Raw genomic sequence first — 13,440 nt, forward strand, 5'->3', positions numbered from 1 at the left:
AATAAAAACAAAGTGGTTAGATCCGGAAGCCGATGTAAAAAAATCGCGTTGAAAAAAATGTCCATGAAAAACGTTTAGCTTTCAAAACACGCGTGAAAAATGTCACAGTGTGTCTAGTGCCACAATAAGTGAAGAATTCTTTTGGAAATTCCTTCAGGAGTATTCGGAAATACCTTTGAAACTTCCTCCAGGATTTTTTTTTAGTAAAACCATATGCAGCTCCGTAGCGGGCAGTTGGCCGGGTTCCTTATGATTCTTCATCTATATATTAGAGTGGGGCGCAGTTGTATGGAAAAACGCAAACTACGTCCGATCAAGTGAGATCAAGTTTTTTTCTGAATCGTTTTAGGACCCCAATCAACTGTGCAAAATATGGGCTCGATTGGTTGTAACCTCGCATGCCGCATCGCGTTTTAAATTTACATGGAGATTAGTATGGGAAAACGTACTTTTTACATTTTCGCTCTTAGCGGCTTCAATTTATCATCAATCACGTGACTCAATACGTTAACATATAGTCTGGAAGATGCCGAAAGACTTTGCCGAAGAAAGTACATAGTTGGAAGGTCTACAAAAATGTTATTACGTTTGAAAAATTGATTGTTTAAGCCATATGCAAGAAATCAATGTTTCTGCCAGCACTACCGGACAACCTATGGTTACCGAAGGACAAAACCCATCTTCCTTCTTGTCGAATTTTTCCGATATTTATTGAAGAATGAAATAAGAAATACTAAAGGACTTTTCGGAAGAGTTTCTGAAGGAAATTTCAAAGAAATGCCCAGATGAAATATACGAAGAGCTCTTAAAATAATTTCCGAATGTTCCTGAAAGAATTTCCTAATGAATTTCGGAAGTAGTGAAAAAAATCTTAAAGGAATATCCAAAAAGGAATGTGAAAATAATCGGATGAATTCCTGGCTGAAGTTCTGAAGAAATTTTATAAGAACTCCAACAATAATAATAGGAATATGTAGTGGAAGATTTTTTTAAAGAAATTACTGAAATAATTGTTGAAGCAATCTCTAAAAAAAAGTTCGAAAGAATTCCTAAAGCCATTTCCAAAATAAACCATGAAGAAATTTCCTAAGGTATTTCCGAAGAATATTTCGCAGGAATTCCGATCATATTTTCAAAGCAATTTTCGATGGAATTTCCAAAAGAATTTCCGAAGAAATTCCTAAAATAATTTGTTATGGAATTTCCGTAAGAATTTTCTAAGAAATCTCAGAAGGAATTTCTGAAGAAATTCTCAAAACGCAAGTATTGCTTAAGGACTTTCAATGGTTTTTTCTAAAAGAATTTTTGAAGGAATATCTTGATGTAGTTCCAAAAAAATCAGTATCTATATTCAATGTTATTTTCTGAGAATTTGCCGAAGGAATCCCGAAGAAATTCTTGGAGGGTTTCACAGAGATATTCAAGAATTTCTAAAAAATCCTCGGGAGTTCCTTTAGAAATTAGTTCGGCCTGAAAGAAATTCCAGTGGAATTGCGGGAGCCGATGGTATGGAATCTCAGATGAAATACTTGGAAGAATTTCTGAAAGTATTGCTAAAGGAATTCCTGAAGGAAATTCCGGAGGGGTTTCTAAAATAATTCTCAGACAAATTTTTCACGGGCAGCAGGGACTATGTCCAAGGGCTTGACGATCCCTCCCCAGGCCATCTGCGAGTTGTGGGGCTTGCCTAGGATGTGGTGGGGTTTGACAGTGGGCCCTGTTAAACCTCTATAAAAAGCTGCATGTATCCGCAAGTAGGCCCCACCAAAGCGACCGTGTGCCGCTGAAAGCGCACAAGCCCAAGTCCTGGTGTTAGGTGGGACGCTAAACAGCCCTGACACGACGGCCCTCCGACGAGACAGGAGGTTTGCGCAGGCCCAATAAGCCGCCTAGAAAACCAATCATTACGAACAATATAAGAGATAATGCGACTCGATATAATCGGCAAAGACCTAGGCGACGAATACAGGATCACGATTGAAGCTTGGACATGGAATTGCAAGTCGCTAGGGTTTCGCAGGTTGCGACAGGATGATCTACGATGAATTACATCCCGCAACTTCGACGTCGTGGCGCTGCAGGAGAGATTTGCTGGACAGGACAGAAAGTGTGGAAAAACGGGCATCGAGCGGCTACCTTCTACCAAAGCTGTGGCACCACCAACGAGCTGGGAACCGGCTTCATAGTGCTGGGAAAGATGCGCCAACGCGTGATTGGGTGGCAGCCAATCAACGCAAGGATGTGCAAGCTGAGGATTAAAGGCTGTTTCTTCAGCTATAGCATCATCAACGTGCACTGCCCACACGAAGGGAGACCCGACGACGAGAAAGAAGCGTTCTACGCACAGCTGGAGCAGACATACGATGGATGCCCACTGCGGGACGTTAAAATCGTCATCGGTGACATGAACGCACAGGTAGGAAGGGAGGAAATGTATAGACCGGTCATCGGACCGGATAGTCTGCACACCGTATCGAATGACAACGGCCAACGATGCATAAACTTCGCAGCCTCCCGCGGAATGGTAGTCCGAAGCACCTTCTTTCCCCGCAAAATATCCACAAGGCCACATGGAGATCACCTAACCAAGAAACGGAAACCAAATCGATCACGTTCTAATCGACGGTAAATTCTTCTCCGACATCACGAATGTCCGCACTTACCGCAGTGCGAATATTGAATCCGACCACTACCTCGTTGCAGTATGCCTGCGCTCAAAACTCTCGACGGTGTACAACACGCGTCTAAGTCGGACGCCGCGGCTTAACATTGGGCGGCTACAAGACGGTAGACTAGCCCAAGAATACGCGCAGCAGCTGGAAGTGGCATTCCCAACAGCGCAGCGTCTCTTGAAGATGGCTGGAGAGGTATTCGATCCATCATCGGAAGCACCGCAACCGCTGCACTAGGTACGGTGCTCCCGGATCAGAGAAACGACTGGTATGACGGCGAATGTGAGCAGTTAGTGGAAGAGAAGAATGCAGCATGGGCGAGATTGCTGCAACACCGCACTAGGGCGAACGAGGCATGATACAAACAGGAGCCGGACAGACCAAACTCGATTTTTCGGAGGAAAAAGCGCCAACAGGAAGATCAAAATCGTGAAGAAACGGAGCAACTGTACCGCGCTAATAACACACGAAAGTTCTATGAGAAGTTAAACCGTTCACGTAAGGGCCACGTGCCACAGCCTGATATGTGTAAGGACATAAACGGGAACCTTCTTACGAACGAGCGTGAGGTGATCCAAAGGTGGCGGCAGCACTACGAAGAGCACCTGAATGGCGATGTGGCAGACGAAGATGGCGGTATGGTGATGGACCTGGGGAACGCGCGCAGGACATAATTCTACCGGCTCCGGATCTCCAGGAAATCCAGGAGGAGATTGGCCGGCTGAAGAACAACAAAGCCCCTGGGGTTGACCAACTACCAGGAGAGCTATTTAAACACGGTGGTGAGGCACTGGCTAGAGCGCTGCACTGGGTCATTACCAAGATTTGGGAGGAGGAAGTTTTGCCGCAGGAGTGGATGGAAGGTGTCGTGTGTCCCATCTAAAAAAGGGCGATAAGCTGGATTGTAGCAACTACCGCGCAATCACATTGCTGAACGCCGCCTACAAGGTACTCTCCCAAATGTTATGCCGTCGACTAGCACCAACTGCAAGGGAGTTCGTGGGGCAGTTCCAGGCGGGTTTTATGGGCGAACGCTCCACCACGGACCAGGTGTTCGCCATTCGCCAAGTACTGCAGAAATGCCGCGAATACAACGTGCCCACACATCATCTATTCATCGACTTCAAAGCCGCATATGATACAATCGATCGGGACCAGCTATGGCAGCTAATGCACGAACACGGTTTTCCGGATAAACTGACACGATTAATCAAAGCGACGATGGATCGGGTGATGTGCGTAGTTCGAGTTTCAGGGGCATTCTCGAGTCCCTTCGAAACCCGCAGAGGGTTACGGCAAGGTGATGGTCTTTCGTGTTTGCTATTCAACATCGCTTTGGAAGGGGTAATACGAAGAGCAGGGATTAACACGAGTGGTACAATTTTCAATAAGTCCGTCCAGCTATTTGGTTTCGCCGACGACATAGATATTATGGCACGTAACTTTGAGAAGATGGAGGAAGCCTACATCAGACTGAAGAGGGAAGCTAAGCGGATCGGACTAGTCATCAACACGTCGAAGACGAAGTACATGATAGGCAGAGGTTCAAGAGAAGACAATGTGAGCCACCCACCGCGAGTTTGCATCGGTGGTGACGAAATCGAGGTGGTAGAAGAATTTGTGTACTTGGGCTCACTGGTGACTGCCGAAAATGACACCAGCAGAGAAATTCGGAGACGCATAGTGGCTGGAAATCGTACGTACTTTGGACTCCGCAAGACGCTCCGATCGAATAGAGTTCGCCGCCGTACCAAACTGACAATCTACAAAACGCTAATTAGACCGGTAGTCCTCTACGGACACGAGACCTGGACGATGCTCGTGGAGGACCAACGCGCACTTGGAGTTTTCGAAAGGAAAGTGCTGCGTACCATCTATGGTGGGGTGCAGATGGCGGACGGTACGTGGAGGAGGCGAATGAACCACGAATTGCATCAGCTGTTGGGAGAACCATCCATCGTTCACACCGCGAAAATCGGACGACTGCGATGGGCCGGGCACGTAGTCAGAATGTCGTAACCCGGTGAAAATGGTTCTCGACAACGATCCGACGGGCACAAAAAGGCGAGGTGCGCAGCGGGCAAGGTGGATCGATCAGGTGGAAGATGACTTGCGGACCCTCCGTAGACTGCGTGGTTGGCGACGTGTAGCCATGGACCGAGCCGAATGGAGAAGACTCTTATATACCGCACAGGCCACTTCGGCCTTAGTCTGAATAAATAATAAATAAATAATAACAAATTTTTAAAATAATTTTCGAAGCAACTCCTGAAGCAAATTCCTACGGAATTCTCGAGAATATTTGAAGAAGTATGATGATGGATTGACTGAAATCCTGATATTTGTGTTTTTTTTTGTGAAGTCTTAATTCCAGTTTTGTTTTACTGCTATTCGCTATTCCTGCTATTCCACTCCCCATTTCTGGCAGAATTTCCGAAAAAAAAACCCTTCAGTTCCAGAAGGCATTTTTGGATAATTCTAAAAACTTATATGAACATTCCATTAGGAATTTGTTTGGAAATTCCATTGAAAATTCTTACGAGGATTCTTTTAATAATTTCTTAGGTAATTCGTTTAGTAGGTCTTGTCCCAAATCTATTCAGGTTGTTCTTCGGAAATTCTTCCTTAAATACATTTGGAAATGCTTCCAGAATTTTTTTTCAAAAATTTCTCCAGTAAATCCTCCAAAAATTCTGTCGGAAACTCCTCCAGGAATAATTTATAAAATTCCCCCAGTAGTTCATTTGGATATTCCTCCAGAGATTCTTTCGTAAAACCTACCGAAATGCCTTTGTAAATTTATCTAGAAATTCGAATGTGAGATTCCTTCCAAAATTCATGCAGGAATTATTCCGGAAATTTTGTTGAAAAAAATCATCCGGAAAATTATGGAAGAATGAAATAGGAAATCCTGAAGGAATTTTTGGAGGAGTTTCTGACGGAAATTTCAATTTCTAAGGAATTTCTTAGAAAATCTCGAAGAAATTCCCAAAATAATTTCCAAATTAAATTTACGAAGATTCTTAAAAGAAATTCTAAAGGATTTTCTGAAGAGATTCCCGAAAAAAATGCTCATAGGAAACTCCGAAGGTCTAAAAGAATTTCTGTAAGAGTTGCTTAAATAATCCGAAGGAATACCTAAAAGCATTGGCATAAATAAAGGGGAGGCTTGGCCCTCCCTAGAATTCAATTAGCCCATCCTAGGATTTGAAAAGATAGTTAGCAGTGATATCATTTTTGTAACATATAGCATTATCTCCCATATTCACCCTATCATAATGAAATGAGTGGAGGACAAATGAACTTGTTTCTAATTTCTGAGAAAGATTCCTGTGTGGCAGAGAAATTGCACTTGGTGTTAGTTATGGAAAGGTAATATCTAATTGATTTAAAAGCATCAAAGTAAGCTTGATATTAACAACAAAGGAGATCCACTCAAATATCAATCAAAGCAATCGTGGTACTTCGCCAGCTGTCAAAGACATGTGGTCATACATCACGGGCTGGAGTGACAGTTTTCCAGTAGACTTCCGCTTGCCTAGTAGCATGATAATCTCCACAATTCCCATCAGCATCCGAGAAAGATTCTCATTACATTCCGAGAGGATTTCCCAACAGAATCAGAGAAAAATTCTCAGTGGAGCTTGAGCTTGATTGACTGCTCGTAGTTGCTACTCCATTATGACCAGATCAGCTGTTCTTGCACAGGGAACCAACAGATGTTTGCTTGGGACTAGCACACATCTTCAATGTACAAGTACTGGTGATCTCATTTGTTAGGTCATACTGACGCCTGCCACGTCAGAATGCAAGTCAATGTAGGGAAGGGGGAGGAAATGATGATGCAATCACTCGCCCACTGCAAGCCGAATATACCTCTGCACTTGCCACGAGTTCATGCGGAATTTGTTGGAATTTCTGGGTTAGGTTGGAGAGGCAGAGGTCCGTCTTGGTTAACGAGCTGCCAATGTGATAGATAGGAGAAAGTAACTGATGGAATTTCTAATTGGATGTAGGAAACGAGCTCTATAGTTCATTTCCAATTCTAGCAGATTACTGTTAGAATACTCAAGTTGAAGGTATAGGAATAGTAATGGAAACGGTATGGAAGTCCATTTCCAGTTCTAGCGATTGCTAGAACATGAGAAATAAAGAGAAAGATACAAAGTAGGAGAATGGAACGGACCTGGGATTGAACCCACGACCTCTTGCGTATGAGGCAGAAGCAGTAGCCATATGACTAACAAGTCCGCTTAAATCAGAGAAAAATTCTCAGTGGAATCTCTAAATAAATCTTTTCAGAATAATCGAAGCATTGCAACTGGAATCCAATAGAATTCACACCTGATTCCTTTCAGCTTCGTCGAGGGATACCCTTGGGAATCTGTGGGGAATTCCCTTTATAATCCATGAAGGATTTGCTTCAGAATCTCTCGTTGATTTGCTTCGGAATTCCTCCGGAATTGTTTGGAGATTTGCTTCGGCATTCCTTGACGATTTGTTTCAGATTACTTCGACGATTTGCTTCGGAATCCCTCTGACGATTCTGAACCATTCGACGATTCACTTCGGAATACATCGACGGTTTGCTTCGGAATTCATCAAAGAATTCATCAACGAAAATTTAGCTCGACGATTTAATTCAGAATCCTTTGACAAATTGCTTCGGAATCATTCGACGATTTGCTCCGAAATCCTTCGAAGATTTGCTTGAAACATTGCCTACGAAATCCCTAGAATATGCCAGTCGGAATTCTTGGATGATCCCATTTGGTACCTCTAGTAGATTCTCATTGGAATCCTTGAAAAATTTCCGTCGAATCCCTGGAACATTTCCGTCGGAATCACTAAAGGATTCTCATCGGAATCCTTGGAGGAATGTTGCATTTTTTTGACATAGGACTACCTCTGTCTTTTCTATATTGGGGTACACTTTACGATTGCACTTTACGATATTGGGGTACACTTTACGACCGTCACGAAAATATGATAGACTTTAAACTTTAATATCTCAGCCGTTTCTCGATGGATTTTAAATTTTTTTTTACCATTTGATCAAGGATGAGTCAACGCTTATTTGTATTTATATGAAAATATTTATTTTCGATTTTTAACTATTTATTATCGAAAATTGATAGAAAGTGGAAACTTGGTGTCTGTTAGTGCTTGCATCCATTCAAATTTGCGGGCCTAATTTATTGAATACAAGATAGCTGCTTTCTGGCGTGCGACCCATTTTGATCGGGATTCCGCAAAAAGCGATTTAACCATTTATAAGACAGTGGCAGCTAGATTGTCACCAACAAATTATATGTTTTTCTGTTTATTAACAAAAGCTCTACTTATTATTTCCCCCAGATGAATTTGAGCCATAAAAATTGAAATGTCAATTTGAGAACGTTTTTTACGAACAGATCGTAAGTTTCGAGTGGAAAATGGATTTTCAGTTATAATTCGTTGAAAAATTACGACTAAAGATATACTTTTTCCCATTGGTAATAATTATTTTGAATCTTATGTGTTAGATTATGGCGTGATTAACGTTCAAAACACTTTTCCTTTCTTGTATATTTGGAAAATGTGACGTGCCTTGTTTTGATTTGTTTTACCTAAAACCTAATTTTATAAAATCTCTTATTTACTTTTGCTGCATTTTTTTCCCGCATGCAAGACAGTGGCAAATAACATTCTCCGGCATTGTCTGCGGAATGCCCATAAAAATGACTCGCGTGCGCTTAAAACCAGCTTTTTTATATCTAATGAAGTAATTCCATTAGCCCCGCCCCTTCATTTATCGTTTTAAATCACATTATATTTACACCCATATCAGATCACAAAGGGGCGGGGCTAACGGGCTTAATTTATTAAAAACCAGAAAGCTGCTGTTCGGCGCGCGTGAGTCATTCTGATCGAGATTCCACAAATAGTGGTTCGACATTCAATGCAGCGGAGCGGACACAGCAGCACGAAGACGTGGGTGGCAGTGACAATGCGGAAAATTTATTCCAAATTTTGGAGGCTTAGGGAAAAATCATCACAACAATACGCATCTTAGATAACCATCAGATCATAACCAAATTCAGATTCTTGCGAGAAAATTTCATAAGATTCTTAGAATTTGTCATTCTCCGAACGGTCCGTTGTCTGCGGAATCCCGATCAAAATGGCTCGCGCGCGCCGGAAAGCAGCTTTCTTATATCTAATGAAGTAATTCCATAAGCCCCGCCCCTTCATTAATCGTTATGAGTGCACATTATATTTACAATCATGCAGATCACAAAGGGGTGGGGCTAACGGGCTTAATTTATTAAATACAAGAAAACTGCTTTCAAGCGCGCGCGAGCCATTTTGATCAGGATTCCGCGGAAAGAGCGGAATGAGCTGTTCGACAATATTTGATGCAGCGGAGCGGACACAGCAGCATGAAGGCGTGGATAGCAGTGGCAATGCTGAAAATTTATTCCAAATGGTGGAGGCTTAGCGAAAAATCATCAAGTGGCGGTCGGACAATTTTAACGCAAGGTGCTGACAAGCGTTTGGATGCAGTTAGTTATTGGAAAGACGCATTGGGACAAAAAAATTGGTTCTTCTCAGGACCAGCATTTCATAGAAAGAAAGAGTTAATTGCGAAAACGGATTGTTTCGGCGGCATTGGGTTTAGCGTGCTAGCTTGGTTGCTGTTAGTAGTCCGTTCAAATTGATTGCATCATCTCCCTCCGCCGCGCTATCAAATTTGCTAGTTACGATTGAGTTTTGCACTTTGAAGAAAGTTCATATCGGATTATCGGATCAACCTTCTTTTGTATAAAGACCTTTTTGGAGGACACCATCCTCAAAAATAGCCGAAATAAAAGAGAAATAAGCAGAATCAGAAGTGGCGTGAAACCAATCGCAAATATGTTAATTTGCAACGTTTGATTTTCGCCCGCGATGTAAGCGTACGTGGCAAAGTAAGGATTGTGATGTCCCCGACTTAAAGCCAGTCGAGACGCGGCCAATGAGTCATGTTAATTCCACGGTTAGAGATTCAAAGTCTATCCAACAGGGAACAACTATTCGACTTCTTGATTCAGTTGGCCTCCGAGCAGTTTGCTCAATGTTAATAAAACGACACAATTTATTATGGCAAATACTATCAATTTTGAATAGCTACGTAGTCCTACGTCACCTTTGCGTACAACCCGATTGGGCTGCACCTTTGAGTTTTTTCTGTTTTCTCTCCCCACAATTAATGTTTTCGTACTATAATTTCACAACGTATAACCGTTTTTGGTGGTAATTCATTTCATTACTCCTTGCTCATTTTAGAGGTAAAAACGAATAATTAGTACCTACGGATAGCACACCTTCTAGGCTTTGCGCCACATGTAATTAAACTCAATTCGCACGAACCGAAACAAAAAATCTCATGCAAAAGCTGACCGCACGCCGGCACGACTCTAACGTAGCAGCAAACAAACAGTGTGCCTCATCGGCAAAAAAAATGTCACTCTGCCGCGCACATTTTTTTGGAAAACTGTGTCGGCTTGTTTGGTGCATGAAATTTGACTGAATAAAATGTAAATATTCGCATAATCTGAGTGTTTTAATGTACATTTCCCAACACTGAGTTTGTGTAAAGTTGTGCCAGAGTTGGTCGTCAGATTCCCAGTAGAGTGGTTATACAACAAAGCCACAAATCGGCCATCTTGGAAACCACGTGCTTTGTTGTATAACCACCTTAATACCCGGAACATGGACAATTAACTTTGAATGTACTCAGCTTTCGTGTTGCTAATCTAAAAGTAAATCAAATTTCTAACCCGAAACATCAAACTATTTTCGGCTAAAACGTGTTTTAACGTTTTAATAAGCATTTTAAAGTTGACGTCGTATCTGCCTTGCCGGGTGAAATTAAAAAGCATCACACAGCACCAATTTTGTTTTCGCGCTGCCGTCTAGTTTAAGGGACTTGTCGGTAAACACACTTGCGGGCAGCAGGGACTATGTCCAAGGGCTTGACGATCCCTCCGCAGGCCATCTGCGAGTTGTGGGGCTTGCCTAGGATGTGGTGGGGCTTGACAATGGGCCCTGTTAAACCTCTATAAAAAGCTGCATGTATCCGCAAGTAGGCTCCACCAAAGCGACCGTGTGCCGCTCAAAGCGCACAAGCCCAAGTCCTGGTGTTAGGTGGGGCGCTAAACAGCCCTGACACGACGGCCCTCCGACGAGACAGGAGGTTTGCGCAGGCCCAATAAGCCGCCTAGAAAACCAATCATTACGAACAATATAAGAGATAATGCGACTCGATATAATCGGCAAAGACCTAGGCGACGAATACAGGATCACGATTGGAAGCTTGGAACATGGAATTGCAAGTCGCTAGGTTTCGAAGGTTGCGACAGGATGATCTACGATGAATTACATCCCCGCAACTTCGACGTCGTGGCGCTGCAGGAGATTTGCTGGACAGGACAGAAAGTGTGGAAAAGCGGGCATCGAGCGGCTACCTTCTAGCAAAGCTGTGGCACCACCAACGAGCTGGGAACCGGCTTCATAGTGCTGGGCAAGATGCGCCAACGCGTGATTGGGTGGCAGCCAATCAACGCAAGGATGTGCAAGCTGAGGATTAAAGGCCGTTTCTTCAACTATAGCATCATCAACGTGCACTGCCCACACGAAGGGAGACCCGACGACGAGAAAGAAGCGTTCTACGCACAGCTGGAGCAGACATACGATGGATGCCCACTGCGGGACGTTAAAATCGTCATCGGTGACATGAACGCACAGGTAGGAAGGAGGAAATGTATAGACCGGTCATCGGACCGGATAGTCTGCACACCGTATCGAATGACAACGGCCAACGATGCATAAACTTCGCAGCCTCCCGCGGAATGGTAGTCCGAAGCACCTTCTTCCCCGCAAAAATATCCACAAGGCCACATGGAGATCACCTAACCAAGAAACGGAAAACCAAATCGATCACGTTCTAATCGACGGTAAATTCTTCTCCGACATCACGAACGTCCGCACTTACCGCAGTGCGAATATTGAATCCGACCACTACCTCGTTGCAGTATGCCTGCGCTCAAAACTCTCGACGGTGTACAACACGCGTCGAAATCGGACGCCGCGGCTTAACATTGGGCGGCTACAAGACGGTAGACTAGCCCAAGAATACGCGCAGCAGCTGGAAGTGGCACTTCCAACGGAAGAGCAGCTAGGCGCAGCATCTCTTGAAGATGGCTGAGAGATATTCGATCCGCCATTGGTAGCACCGCAACCGCTGCACTTGGCACGGTGCCCCCGGATCAGAGAAACGACTGGTATGACGGCGAATGTGAGCAGTTAGTGGAAGAGAAGAATGCAGCATGGGCGAGATTGCTGCAACACCGCACGAGGGCGAACGAGGCATGATATAAACAGGCGCGGAACAGACAAAACTCGATTTTCCGGAGGAAAAAGCGCCAGCAGGAAGATCGAGACCGTGAAGAAACGGAGCAACTGTACCGCGCTAATAACACACGAAAGTTCTATGAGAAGTTGAACCGATCACGTAAGGGCCACGTGCCACAGCCCGATATGTGTAAGGACATAAACGGGAACCTTCTTACGAACGAGCGTGAGGTGATCCAAAGGTGGCGGCAGCACTACGAAGAACACCTGAATGGCGATGTGACAGACGAAGATGGCAGCTAATGCACGAACACGGTTTTCCGGATAAACTGACACGGTTGATCAAAGCGACGATGGATCGGGTGATGTGCGTAGTTCGAGTTTCAGGGGCATTCTCGAGTCCCTTCGAAACCCGCAGAGGGTTACGGCAAGGTGATGGTCTTTCGTGTTTGCTATTCAACATCGCTTTGGAAGGTGTAATACGAAGAGCAGGGATTAACACGAGTGGTACAATTTTCAATAAGTCCGTCCAGCTATTTGGCTTCGCCGACGACATAGATATTATGGGACGTAACTTTGAGAAGATGGAGGAAGCCTACATCAGACTGAAGAGGGAAGCTAAGCGGATCGGACTAGTCATCAACACGTCGAAGACGAAGTACATGATAGGAAGAGGTTCAAGAGAAGACAATGTGAGCCACCCACCGCGAGTTTGCATCGGTGGTGACGAAATCGAGGTGGTAAAAGAATTTGTGTACTTGGGCTCACTGGTGACTGCCGAAAATGACACCAGTAGAGAAATTCGGAGACGCATAGTGGCTGGAAATCGTACGTACTTTGGACTCCGCAAGACGCTCCGATCGAATAGAGTTCGCCGCCGTACCAAACTGACAATCTACAAAACGCTAATAAGACCGGTAGTCCTCTACGGACACGAGACCTGGACGATGCTCGTGGAGGACCAACGCGCACTTGGAGTTTTCGAAAGGAAAGTGCTGCATACCATCTATGGTGGAGTGCAGATGGCGGACGGTACGTGGAGGAGGCGAATGAACCACGAATTGCATCAGCTGTTGGGAGAACCATCCATCGTTCGCACCGCGAAAATCGGACGACTGCGATGGGCCGGGCACGTAGCCAGAATGTCGGACAGTAACCCGGTGAAAATGGTTCTCGACAACGATCCGACGGGCACAAGAAGGCGAGGTGCGCAGCGGGCAAGGTGGATCGATCAGGTGGAAGATGACTTGCGGACCCTCCGTAGACTGCGTGGTTGGCGACGTGTAGCCATGGACCGAGCCGAATGGAGAAGACTCTTATATACCGCACAGGCCACTTCGGCCTTAGTCTGAATAAATAATAAATAATAATAATAACGGTAAACACACTTGAG

This window comes from Armigeres subalbatus, chromosome 1 (assembly GCF_024139115.2).
Source record: "Armigeres subalbatus isolate Guangzhou_Male chromosome 1, GZ_Asu_2, whole genome shotgun sequence".
Classification (NCBI taxonomy): Eukaryota; Metazoa; Arthropoda; class Insecta; order Diptera; family Culicidae; genus Armigeres; species Armigeres subalbatus.